General features: G+C 39.2%; 1 protein-coding gene across 17 annotated transcripts in view; it reads left to right on the forward strand.

Moving 5' to 3' along the window:
- rbm47 (RNA binding motif protein 47) overlaps positions 1-12,106 on the forward strand; it is a 31,359-nt gene that overhangs the window by 5,308 nt on the left and 13,945 nt on the right. Inside the window, exon 3 of one of the 17 annotated variants that reach the window (XM_088419084.1) lies at positions 669-765. The exons of the other annotated variants lie outside the window; for them this stretch is intronic. The gene's annotated coding sequence lies outside the window, so the exon portion shown is untranslated. The remainder of the gene's footprint in view (positions 1-668; positions 766-12,106) is intronic. 17 annotated transcript variants of the gene reach the window in all.

The following is a 12,106-nucleotide window of genomic DNA, read 5'->3' on the forward strand; positions in this document are numbered from 1 at the left end:
CAGTTATATGTCACATGACTGTCACATGACCATCTCATGTTCATGATGGGAAACGGAACACTAAGCCTGGTGCGTGTGTGTCATAAGCCTAATCCACAAAGACTGCTGCAGAAGTTGCCCAGTAAAAGAAGAGCATGGCCGCAAAGAAAGAAAACGTCGGTACTATTGTGTTGTTTATGAACTACTCGTAAGAAGATCTGATCTCGTTTCACCGTCGCTGTCTCTGTTAGTGACAAACACACACATACCTGAAAAGCACAATGGAGGCATTCTTTCCCCTCTATTGGCCTCTCTCAGCGACTCCTCTAATTTTCAACTGAGTATTAGAGGATGTAATATTAAATCGTTTTCTCCATATGCACTGATCCAAATCACGTTCAAAAATTCCTCGCAACAAGAAAAAACATTCAAATTGTTGGCATACTTTTGCAACCTTGAACAAATCCAGACAAGAAGTCAACTTTCACCACTTTTGTAAATACTAGAAAATCTTCAACACATCAGTGGGATTTATATTTATAGAGGAAGTCAAACATTTTCTTTGCAATAAAATGTTTGAAGTAACCCTAATATTTTTGACATGGTAACATCACTAATATTGTCAATAATATTGTTGATTGTGGAAAATGAATTAACCAGCAGACTCCACCTATTTTTATGCGTCTCAGGAGGCGGCCATTTTGCCCCTTGCTGTCAACTGAAAATGTCATCACACTACCTACAGGCTCACCCAGTAAACGTCACACGGTCGAAGCCAGAACACAGGTGCGCCGTGATTGCTTGTTACCCGACACTACGGTTAACAAATACATCTTCGGAAAATACTATACTCCTATACGACTGCTCAATATTTAAATCCAATCCTGTCACCGCAGCCATTTTAAAATGATGAATACCATTTAAAATAAGTTCTGTATGCCTTGGAGTTTGTGTTGGCATTTGTATAATACAGTAACATTATTGCACAAGCTCCATCTGCTGCGAAGCAGTATGTGGTGACATCCACCCATTGCGAAGGCTGCAACAACAGTCTTTCTCCCCGCGTGCCCCCGACTCGCATCGTCCAACCTTTGACCCTGGTGTAACCTGGCCCACCTACAATGTGGTGATACAGCTGAACCCTCCTCTCCTCTCCTCTCCTCTCCTCTCCTCTCCTCTCCTCTCCTCTCCTCTCCTCTCCTCTCCTCTCCTCTCCCCTCCCCTCCCCTCCCCTCCCCTCCCCTCCCCTCTCCTCTCCTCTCCTCTCCTCTCATGGCTTCCGTACCTCGGTTCATTTCACTGTGGTTTTTTTTTCATAGTTTTAGACCAAAAGAAGAGTAGCTTATTTGTTCAAACACACACACCCACACATGCATGCTGGATGCACCTCATTGCCCAACTCTTTTGCAGCATACCTATTACTACGCACAAAGGGGTAGCTGTCTGAATTGCAGGTGTGGGAATGTGTGATTGTCAAGATATTACCCATGCATGGTGGCACATACAGTACAGCATAGAACCAGTTGTCCAACCATAACGTTTACACTTAAGTGACCACAAACGTGTGCTATAACATCACAAAAAACTCTCCAAATACATTTGGCTGTTAAGTTTGTATGTCACGGCAGTGTGACTTTAGCAAATGTTTGCCCAGACAACACTAGGAACACACATCAGACAGGTCTTTTAGTAAACTCGTTTATCACTGAAATCCTTTAGGGGCCTACCTATCATGGTATTGATCTATTTCTATTGAATTGTTGTCTTAAGAGTATTTATCGAGGACTACCTGAGACCAAAGGAAAACAGAGCAGAACAATTTTCCGTATTGGGTTTCACTAAAGACTTGAACCAGTACGTCATGTTATCGTTCATGACTGTTATCCTCCGTCATCTAGGTTGCTAGGTGACCGAGGTGTGCTTTGTGACGCAAAATGTTGGTGCTGGAAGTTGGGAGTTGGAGTTGCTGGAAGTAGTCGCCTGGAGACTTGATCGTCTTGTTTAACTGCTCAGTTTAGTTATTTTATGCCTCAAAGCAATTGATCTTACCCCTTGAAGTAACAATAAGTAATTATGAAACTTGCTTTACAATCATTTTGGTGGCGGCTTGTAATTAGGAGAGTAATTTCTCTGTCATTGCTACAACCTTGGATCACATAATTTAGTTTTGGATCAGCCGGGACACCCGCCATGTTTTAGTATCAGCATTATTACCGGCATTGCTGTGTAGCGTTTGCTGCTTCTGTTTCTGCCCAAACAAAGATACTTTGAAATTGGATTTAAACTTGATTTAATATATAAACCATCACCCAGCATATCTGTAACATCTTCTCTCAGGCTTTCTGAATAGTTTCAGTCCATCCTTCACAAGATGGAGAACAGGTGGAAGTGTTTTTCAGCTTTTGTTTCTTGTCATAAAATCCCTCTTTCGTGACACTGCTCAGCAGCTTAGTCATTGTGTGTTTAGGAATTTGTATTTAGAGGGAGTTAATACTGCAATCCAACCGGCTTATTTTCCTTCTCCCCGTTCCCAAAGTGTGTTTATAGACACGGCTGTGAGAAAAGAACAAATTGCCCCTCAAATAAATAACATATTAATAGTTTAACTTTGGTTGTCACCGTACATCGCGTCACACAGCTTACTTTGTTAGGGGATTAATAAAAGTGGCATTCTTCAAACGGGTTAGTGAGTTTGGTTTGTACATTTCATGGATCAAATGCAAATTTGCTGAATTAGTTTAAGAAAAAGAACAAAACCAAAGGTAGCAACCTTGTAAGATCATGATACTGCATTATCAGTGAATTGTAAGAAATGTAATACATGATTACATTAAAATATTTTGAATAATACGTGAAGCACCATACATTAAATGCACTTCAATATATCTAAAGTTAAGTATGAATGTCCTAATGCGCAAAGTGCTTTATTCAGCACAGGTGTTATAGTCCCTTGGCCACATATTTTTTTGTGCTCCACGTAACAACAACAAAAAAGACGTTCTTGTTTTTTGCTGAATGGATTTGTTCTAGTCATTTTGGCATAACACATCAATTTTTGGGTGGCAATTTTTTTTTTTCTTTAGTCATACTGCTGTGTTATGCCACTTTGCAATAATTGAAGATTATTTTTGTCAATCTTATTTTCAATGAGAAATTATCCCAAACTTGTGATATACGCTGGTTTTTTTTTTTTTGGAGTCTTTGTTCCTTGCTGCCATTGCAACACCACATGCATCTGCAAGAACGGGCCATGTAGAAAACAGTGGCGCAAACATGGTTCAGGCAACGCTTCGAGGCGGATAACTTTAGACAACCTATTTTTAAAGTTGACTGACCCAATTTGGTCAACTTTTTATCCCAAACCTACTAGGGAGACCTACCTACAAGACTTAATTAAATGCATCTTAATTGTACAATATGTTCCATCTTAGCTGTGAGGGTTGAAGTTTTACACAACAGCCTCTTACTTGAATGATTGTCTCAACCTTACGCACTTTGTCGTCCGATCCATGTTGGAGGATGTTGTGCAAACAGAGTGATGCCATTATTTCATGTTTCACTTGTTAAGACTATGTGGTAAAACCACCACATGACTGTCGTCCGTTTTGATGCCTCAGCGGGCAGTGGTTGGACTAGTTATATCCATTTATTTGACTTTATGCTTTGTCTGAGTTATTTAGCTCTCCTAACTTTTTTTTCTCTCCTTCCTTGTCCTTGACTAATGCAGTGATTGTGCATGATCTGCTATTGGTTAGCCGCGAGCCACATGACTAGCGTGTCAGCTGACAAAAGAGGACTGATCTCACTTCAGGATGGAGGAAAAAAAAACTTTAGATCCGGTGTGTGTGAGAGAGAGAGAGTGAGTGTGGGGCAGAAACACACTATGCTTGTGCTGATTCCTGCTTGTTAATGATAAGTGGCACATTGTGATTGGCTGACTTCTTACGCTAGGATGTGAGGTGAAACCTTTGAATGAGGAAGTACTACAGCTGAATATATGTTTCCCTTGTGGGAAGTGTTGTTTTACTGACAATGGCTTTTTGGCATCGGCATTTTTTAATCTCCCTGTGCACAAAAATGTCCTTTTACCCAATATCTATGTGTTTATTTTACCAAAGTTTCGCAACAGTGTGAGCGGGTATCATGAGAGGCCGAGAGAAAGTGGACAGCATTGCAAATGTAAATGTGAATCCAAAATTTTATCACACGCAGTAAGCTTTCATAGCAACAAATGGTTCCTAGTGTACAGCAAGCAGGACCATGTTCAGGACGGATATTCATCTTTAATGGTCAAGTAGTACTATAACATATATCTAATGATATAAAGGGTAAATCTTAACTTTGTTGAAATGTATTCAAGCATGTTTATTGACTGATTTTTTTTTCTAATATTAAATGTAAATGGAAATGTGCTTTAATTATATAGCGCTTTACAACCACCTAGAGGTGGACCAAAGTGCTTCACAGTAGAACATACAGAATAACACATACAATTTAAGACACAGAATATGCAATAAAAACATAAAAATTCTATCATAAAGTTCAGGGAGCTCCCAGCATCATCAGCATAATATCGACCACTCTCTTGGAGCAGTTTTACAATCACGAAATTAAACTCAATGAACACTTTGAGCTGTATTGGAATGAGCAGCTTAGAAGATGGCTGGATGGATGGAATATATAGGTCTTTTTAAAATTATGTCATTGGTTTATATTTTTGGAGAACTTTGTCTATTAAAAATTTTCATGGTATCGGTAGTTGGTATCTGTGACTACTCAAGAGTTGAGCACTGTAATGGCATCAATTCTTCAAGAGAAAATAATGTTTTTCAAAATGTTAAAATAACTTAAAATAGATAAGCAGCAAAAATTGCAAAAATGCATTTTCAATTTTGGCCCGAAAGACAATGCAAAACAAAACAGAACATTCGAAAACGGCTGTTATGATCATGCAAAAATTTGCCAGCATCTGCCTGATTTTCACACGAGCACACAGGAGGACAGGAGCATCGCTTGGTACGCGACTATCATAAAGCATTTTGGCGGGTTGAGGAACAAAAACTGCTGAGCTTCTACTTTGATCCTGTGACTACAGGCGAGCTAAAAGAAGGCCTACCAAGACCATCAAAACGCGTCACATGGGCAACAGTGCAAAAGCCATACAAGGCTTTTATTTTGTTAGCCTTCGTAGCCCTGGTAGCGGAGTGGCTAGCTTGAGTCCTCGGGACTCACAGTTTATATTGCCATCACAGAGCTATCAATGTCAACACACCAGCGTTAAAACAAAACAAAAAAAAAAAAGTCAATTCTCGATTAAGGGCACTAAGAAAATGCTAATCGGTTACGCTGCCAATTTATGATACAGCACAATTCTCCACCATTCGTCCTAGTTGCAAACTACCTAGTCAGTGCACGTGGTGTATTCAAACGCAGTCAGACATTTCAAACTCAGACAGAAAATAAGTCAATGCATTAAATGTTAATAACACCAAATGTCTAAATACTGTGGGCTACTATGATTCTCTAAAAAAAGACATCTATTAAAACAAATGATCGTTGTGAGTTTATTTTTCATAATTACAATAAATAATCCATCTAGTCACTTACGTTTACAAAATCCGATCAAATAACTAGGCTTCCGTCTTCTATTCTAGTGACTGTGACCTTTTTTTATATTTATTATTATGTAGTTAGATTTATTATATTTAAATACTGTACTACAACATTTACTACAAAATAAGTGGAACCCATTTAATGATTCCCTTTTCAACAAGATTAAACTCACTAAAAAATAATATTCAGAGGTTGCCATAGTATGCAGTTTTATTTCCTTTTTATCTATCCTTTACAAACCTGTGATGAGACCTGTGATGTGTGAAACACTGCTTGTGATATTACAGTCCGTTCCCAAAGGTGGATGGATACAGTGAAGCGGTGCCCAGGAAAAAAAAAAAAAAAACAACAAAAAAAACAAAACGTTTATTTTGTTGTTTTTTTATTTGTTGGTTTACATTTTATTTCAAGCATTTTCATTTCAGTGCAACTCTAGCCGGTAATTTAAATTTTCATTTCGCTTTGTATCCATTTCAAATAACCCTAACTTAACCCTAACCAAAATAAACAACCAAATATAGTTCCTTGACGTTAAATAGAATATAATTTTAGCGTTGCATACACGTTCCATTGTGATGAGCATGTAAAAATCTTTTGGAGTTCCTTGATGACTCACAAAGTGGCTGTTGTGCCAATGTTCTTACATAGGTTCACAGCAGGCTCGTTTGGCCAGTTCCCCCATGTATGATAACTTTTTCCTCCCTTTCTTTGTCTCGTCCACCTATTAGCGTGTAAAATTCTTGATTTGTAGCTCAAAAGGAGAAATTTGCCACATTTCTTGTTCTCCTAAAAATGCTTGTGTGTGGTGTCACTCAGTATACGTAAGCGTTACATGAACGGATGAGTATTTCTCCATCTAAAATGTACGAATTAGGCTCTCTTACCACCTCTTAAATGGCTTTATGGCTTTACTTGGCCTTCACTCCTGATTTCAACATGTTGACGGGACCACAGATTTAGTCCGTTTGCAAACTTTGCTCTGTATATCTTTGTGTGTGGGTGTGTGCGTGCGTGTGTGTATACGCGCTGGAGTATGTGTATGCGGGGGTTTGTTTGTGTGTGTGTGTGTGTGTGTGTGTGCCTGCCAAAAATGGAGAATCAGTGATGGCTCGTCCTTCATTAACAGAGCCATTGGTTAATGTATCACTTGTACAATGGCAATTGCACCGCATGCGATAACAGAGTTGTGCTTGTGCACTAAGGATTGTTTAAGGTTGCATTTCAACTTCCACACATTGCTTGTGTGCGTCTGACAAAAATGACAGGAATGCAATGTGTTTAGTCTGAATGGCAGACTGTTTCATTGCATTGTGTGTGTATAATTGCAGCAAAGTCAAATTAGCGCTGAAAGTGAGATGTCAAAATCACTTTGTATATCCGGCCTGCTTATGAGTGATCCTTGTGGTCAATGAATCATCCACATCTGAAAAGTAAGTTTAAGGACAAGCTTGTTGGTGCATTGACAAATTTTATCTTGAGATTTATGGAAGTATTTGACTATGCGGTGTCAGTGAAATTATTGTAATTACAAAATAATAATGATACTGCCTGACCACCTGGAATGTCTTCTAGTCTTTTACCAAACAACATAAACTGTGACCTATTGTTAAACGCAGATGAACCTAGGGAAGTTTTTTTTTTTTTTTTTTTCAATGTGAAGTGTAATTATGACAAAATGGGGATTGGCATTTTTTTATTTTTTTTGGTCAGGCACTTTGATGCACTTGGTTTTTTTACTGCTTAGACAAACCTTTAGTATGTAAAAATACTGAAAAAAAGTAGATAAGTTGCTGAAAGTTTTTTTATATTGCTTTTTCCTTGTTTCAATGTTAAAAAGGATTCAGTTTTAGGGATACTTATACAGGTTTTATAGATAATAATCATATTTATGGTCAGGGTGGCAAATTGGGGGGCAAGAAATGTTTACTTTTTCCTCGGGGGGCTTTGCAAAATAAAATTGAGAAGCACTGGTACTCATTGAAGCAGAAATCATTGTCAATCTAATCATTTAGAATTGAAATTCGTTTTGGATTAAAAATCAAATTCAATCGAATCAAAGAACCAAAAATCAGTTGAATCGAATCATGAGTCAACCATTCCCATCCCTGGTCACTACACAGCATATAAAAATGATGACTTTTTTGTATTTAAAAAAAAAAAAAAATCAATGAAAAGCACGGACCAGATAAATAAAATGGAAATCAGTTGTTTTTAGTTTTTTTTTTCCCTGAACCCTTCAAATGCAGACAAGTGTTTTAGAAGATTCTAGATTGTATTTGAAATCGTTAAAAAGCACAAAGGAAACCCCGTTATCTTTAGTTGATCATTTTCGTGACAGCGTTCCCTAAGAGGACACGTGTGCGAGACAAAGCTGTAAAGACATCTTCACGCTCACTGACAAGCTTTTCCTTGATTGCTTCCAGTCATCATTTCTTGTCACACACTGTTATTTTCTGCCTTGCCTTCCCCTTTGTCTTACTTATCCCTTATCAGCTGCGAGAGAGGTGAAAGAGAATATATAGGTGGTGCCTGTGTGTTGTTGGGGGGGGGGGGGTTACCTGCACTGAAAGGCCCCACCTCTCTTTTCTGCCCATTGAAACTGAGTAAACACAAAAGCACCTTTACTTACCTCCACACTCGCAGAGCCAGAAGCAAGCAGGCAGGGAGTTTCTCTGCTTGGCCGCATCGTTCCACTGTATCTATCATCGCCAAAATCAAGAAGACAAATTCCAAACACTGAGGTTGCGTCTTTAAACCACCTGTTTTTTGACATCTGCGCCCCCTTTTGTGGCCCACAGGTACAGTGGTGACTTTCACCTTCAGGTTTTCTGTTTTACTTAAGCGTTAAGCGTTATGTCCTGGGCCGCAATTTTGTTGAATATTGTGACAGGAGCGTTACTTTATTTTGAATGTTTGTTATGAATATTCTATCAGCAACAATTACAGGCAAATGAAATAAATGACATCAACCAATTCGGACATGTATATCGCTCATAGAAGGCTTTGCTGCTTTGAGTGGAGTGGCTGAGCTTCCTCATTTTGCCAGTCAGTGAAAAATGATTGTTAAGGTGGAGCAGAGCACCTGAAAGCAATAATGAATTGGACTGGAGATCATTATGTCCTTTACAATGAAACTAGTGGAACCAGTGGAGTGGCATGAGACGACTGCTATGTGTGTGTGTGTGTGTGTGTGTTTAGAGAATGTATTTTATAATCTATGGACTTTTACCCCACTAAAGAGCTGTTTGTTGTGTTCATAAGTGTGTGTGTGTATTGTGAAACAATGTGATTTACATCTAATGCAAAACCAAACATACAACGAGAACTCTTTTCAGGCTACTTCGTTGTGAGAAAGGCCGTAAACACTGTTGACTGGTATTCACATGCCGATACCCACGCATGTTTCGAGATGTGTTTGTCGAATGGGTGGGCCAATGTTTGATGACAAAGGGTGAATAGAAAGGTTGACGGACTCTGAAAAAATGCAAAAAACAAAGTTGTTAATACTTCCTTGTACAAGTCATTGTACAGAGTCAATGAGAGTTAAATTCACATTTCTTCCCAGAGCGGTGATGTGGCCCTCAGTTGTAATGATTGTCTTGAAGTTGTTGTCCTCGCCTTGGTCAGGCCAGCTGATTAACTAGAGGAATGTGTTTGGCCTGGAAGGCAAAGCTCCTTTTGGCCAGAGCCAAAGCAAAAGCAGCTTTTATTGATGGTCATGTGTATTTGCTGAGGTCAGACGCAGCTAATGTCATAACTGCAATCTGAGATTTTCTCAAGGTCTACATCAGGATTCAAGTGATGGCTCAATGAGAGAAGCCAAATGCTCTGTTTTGAGTTGAAAGTGTACAGTTTCATTGCAGTGTTTTTGAGTGGCCTCCTCGTAGCAGGGGGCTCTTAGGGTAAATGAGCTGGAATCATCCTTCCGCGCTGAAGTAGGAGCGGGCTGCTGGCAGTCGCATACACACTCTGTTTGACCTGAGATTCTTTAGGCCACCTTCACTTTTGAAGGGCTGTCGAGCTCTGAGGGAGGCCTGATGTGGTCATGGGTGTGTGTGGAAGGGGGTGGGAGGGCAATTAGTCCCCTCTTTACATTGTTCCTTGGTCTTCCTATATACTGTACATCATGCTCCGCACCTGATCGCCACAGTTCTGTGCATGACCTCACAATCCCCCCTAGGGACACTTTCACAGTTTAAGTAGTTCCCATATAAGATCTGGATTAAACTATAACCAAAAGGGCAACTGGTATAGTATTAAATTTGATCCCTCTTCTAGGATCTCTTTACAATATGTTAGGGTATCTAAAATCACAACTAAAGCTTTGGTCATTGAACTGTAAATCTTAAGAATGTGAGGATCTCAATTTGCTAGCATTCAAGTATTTAATTTAAATTATGATGTTAGTATGAATAACCAGCTGTAATTTAGCCATCCATCCATTTTCTGTTGTGAAATTGAACCTATCCTAGCTGGCTTAGGGCAAAAGGTGGGGTACACCCTGGGCCGTTTGCCAGCCCATTGCAAGAAATGTGTAAACAGACAACCTTTCAAATTCACAGTTACATCAATTGACACTTCAGAGCAGTGACTAAACTGGCCTACTAAGAGGTTCAGTCCAGTCCAAAGAATGAACTGGAAAATAAGAAAATACATTTGAGGTTGGGCAGAATTTTGAGAATTATTATGTTCATGTTTATAATGTAATGAAAACCATTGCTATATCTTTAGACGTTGATTTCATTTTAAGGTTGTCTGCCTAATGAATGTGTTTACCTTTGTGCTAAACCCAAGGCAAGTCTGCTATGAATTATAGCGATATCTCTATTTTTGTTTTCAATGAACCTAACACACAGATATTTAGTTGGGAGAAAAGTCACACATGCACACAAAGAACAGTCAAACACCTCAAAGATAGGCTGGAACCCAAATTCAATTCTCATTGCTCACCACTGTGACACAGACGTTGTAACCACGAGCTCACCGTACTGCAAACTGTAATGTATCATTTTACAGTACTATACATGACTGTGTTTATAAATTGCCCAGGACAATATACATCTACTGTCTTTCCCAAACATGTTACAATTAAAGTATAATTATAAAAGCGTTGTCAAATTGGTGAAATTATCCTGACTGTAGCCAGCCATGCAGTCCTCCTTGATAGGCTTCAGTGTGTTGACAGACATACTGTGTGAACCTTCGCTGTGAGGACATCATGGGTCCTGAACAGTTAGCCGCAGTTCTCACTTCTCCTTCATCACATTCATTGTTTCACTTGCTCACTTGTTCATTTGGCTAGTGCTCAAGGGTAACAAAATATCTCATCTCTTTTGGTGTTTTGTGGACTTCATCATCACTTGTTACTAATAAATCCCTGTCCTGAGTTCTGAAGGAGACGGGGTTTGCCAGCTGCTGCAAATCACAACAGGAAATTGTCTTTTTCAAATGTTAAAGCTTTTTCTCGGAGTCTGCATACGACCGGGAGGAAGTGCTTCCTGGAAAGTCCAGTGTGAGCCTAAACACGGCAATCCTGCAGGTCACGTCGCTCTCTCTGACCCTTTGTACACGTGACACGCTACTTATTTACTTTCATGGATGACTTGCAGAACCAAACTGGTTCAGAGGCCAAGATACTGATTACCAGCACTCTTTTATTGCTGACTTTATTCCTGCCTTTTTGTCGGCTTGGCAGATTCCTGTGTGTGTATGTGTGTGTGTGTGTGCATGTGTGTGTGTGTGGCCTTCACCAGGAACAAAGTCATACAGTGACAACTTTAACTTAGTTTAACCTGTTGTTCTATTGGCGTTTTTAGGGTGTTTTTCCATAAAGAGTTGTACTGAAAATAAATCATTACAGATATTTGAAATACCATTCTGTCAGATCTGGTACAAGATCTGTGGGGTTTGACTTGACCTGGCTACATTATTAAGCCCTAAAAATAAAAAATCAGGTAATTTTAGAAAAATGTAACTATGGATTGACCGATCATTGGCCCCTATGGCTGGCCTATTGACTAATGTTGGAATCAGACTGTTTAAAAAATCTGACTGTGGATAAAAGAGCGATTAAAATTGGGGTAACCTCAGGTAACTATTTATTTAAAATTTCAGGCAGGAGGGGGTTTTGCGGTTAACAATTGATGTTCCCGAAATTCAGCCCATCCCCCTCACCACGGAACACCTGATACATGTCTTAACATAGATTCGCCTTTCACTAATATGAGAGTTTTATTATTCAGGTCAATTCATTTACTTTGCTCAAATGCCATAAAAGGTAAAATGTGAGCTGTGGGCACAATAGAAAAATATTTCTTTTTTTTTTTAGATTTAGGGCCATGCTAAATAATTTTTCATGATTTCCCTTTGTTCTTGGGGCTGTTTAGACATCCTTATCAGTTGTTTTCCTGGTCGTTAAGGAGTGGACGAGTTTCAATAGCAGCTGATACTCAAGCAAACTGTTGACCACACACTGAGACTTTAATCTCGCCCACTTGATTTCACCCCATCTACT

Source organism: Hippichthys cyanospilos, chromosome 7 (assembly GCF_059441005.1).
Source record: "Hippichthys cyanospilos isolate Australia breed blue-spotted pipefish chromosome 7, RoL_Hcya_1.0, whole genome shotgun sequence".
Lineage (NCBI taxonomy): Eukaryota > Metazoa > Chordata > Actinopteri > Syngnathiformes > Syngnathidae > Hippichthys > Hippichthys cyanospilos.